We start from the raw sequence: 1,547 nt of genomic DNA, 5'->3' as shown, positions 1-1,547 counted from the left end.
TTGCCTGTCTTATCATATTCCTGCTGTGGGTGTGATGTGGTCAGTCACTGAGGTTTTAATTTGTGTATTGTAATGACTGATGATATTCAGCACCCTTTCATGTGCTTATTCTCCATTTAATATCTTCTTTGGAGATATGTATGCTCAAAATCTTTGCTCATTTTTAAATTGTGTTATTTGTCTTTATATGGTTGAGTTTTACACAAGTTCTTTATATATTCTGGGTATTAGAATCTTATCAGATATATAATTTTCAAATATTTTCTTTTTGGGGGAAGAGAGATGCTATTTATTTATGACAAATATTCTACATCTGTGATCCTCTGTAGTCAGAAGTTCCTTGAAATGGTGCCATGGGCCTTGGCCAGTTGGAGGATGGAATCATCCTGCAAATGGCCCCACAGAGAGCATAGGTTTTAAACTGGCTGTTCAACCTGCCTGTCACCTTGTCAACCTCCATCATGTTCATCTGTCTGGATGCATGGTCCGTGGCCTGGATGATGTGGTTGTTGGCAGAGTATTTCCACCAAATGTACAGGTCCAAGAACTCGTGGGCATTGTTTTGCATGGAGCGCTAGTGCAGAACAATTTGCATATAATTTCTATTCTCTGTAATCTTTTATTTCTTTTTCTTAATTTCACTCACTAGACTCTTTAGTACTACGTTTAGTAGAAATGTCCTGAACAGGGGCTTCTGGGTGGTTCAGTAGGTTAAGCGCCAGACTCTTAATTTCAGCTCAGGTCATGATCTCAGGGTCTCTGAGATCCAGTCTAGCCTTGGGCTCTGCACTCAGAGCAGAGCCCACTTGAGATTTTTTCTCCTTCTGCCCTTGCCCCCACTCGCACATGCTCTATAAATAAAAAAATAAAACAAATAAATAAATAAAAATGTTTTTAAAAAAAGGAAGAAAGAAAAGCAAATTAAACTGAACAGATATTTTTTTTTTTCTTGATCTTTGCTGGTGAAATCATTCAGTCTTTTCTATTTAAGTACAATATTACCTATGGGTTTTTCTTAGATATCCATTATTAGGTTGAGGAAGATCTCTGCTTTTCCTAGTTTGTTGAATATTTTTATCATGGAAGAGTGTTCTGTTTTCTGAAATATTTTGTCTGCTTCTATTGAAATGACATAGTAGCTTTTGTCTTTTATTCTATGATATAATACATTGGTTTTTGTATTTTGATCAGCTTACATTCCTGAGGTTATGACAGCACCTGGGTTATGAGATTTAGTCCTCTTTACGTTTTGGCGGATTTAGTTTGCTGGTATATTGTTGAGTATCTTTTTGTTTATATTTGTAAGTTATCCTGGCCCATAATTTTCTTTTCTTTTAGTACCTTGGTCAAATACTGCCATCAGGGTAATACTGACTGCATAAAATGAGTTGAGAAATCTTTCCTTCGCCTCTTCTTTTTTGGGTAAAGAGTTTGGGAAAGATTGGTGTTATTTTTTCTTTATTTTGTAGATTTCACTAATGAAGCCATTTAGTTCTGGGATTTGATTTGTGGGGTATTTTCTAAGTACTAACGTATTACTTTACTTC

General features: G+C 35.7%; 1 pseudogene; it reads right to left on the bottom strand.

The window, feature by feature from the left end:
* Nucleotides 1-329: 329 nt before the first annotated feature.
* LOC103678428 lies at nt 330-568 on the bottom strand (annotated as a pseudogene).
* Between the last annotated feature and the right edge of the window lie 979 nt (nt 569-1,547).

Source organism: Ursus maritimus, unplaced genomic scaffold (assembly GCF_017311325.1).
Source record: "Ursus maritimus isolate PB19 unplaced genomic scaffold, ASM1731132v1 scaffold_10, whole genome shotgun sequence".
Taxonomy (NCBI): Eukaryota; Metazoa; Chordata; class Mammalia; order Carnivora; family Ursidae; genus Ursus; species Ursus maritimus.
Note: the sequence above shows the minus strand (reverse complement) of the source record. Positions and strands in the feature narration are given on the sequence as shown.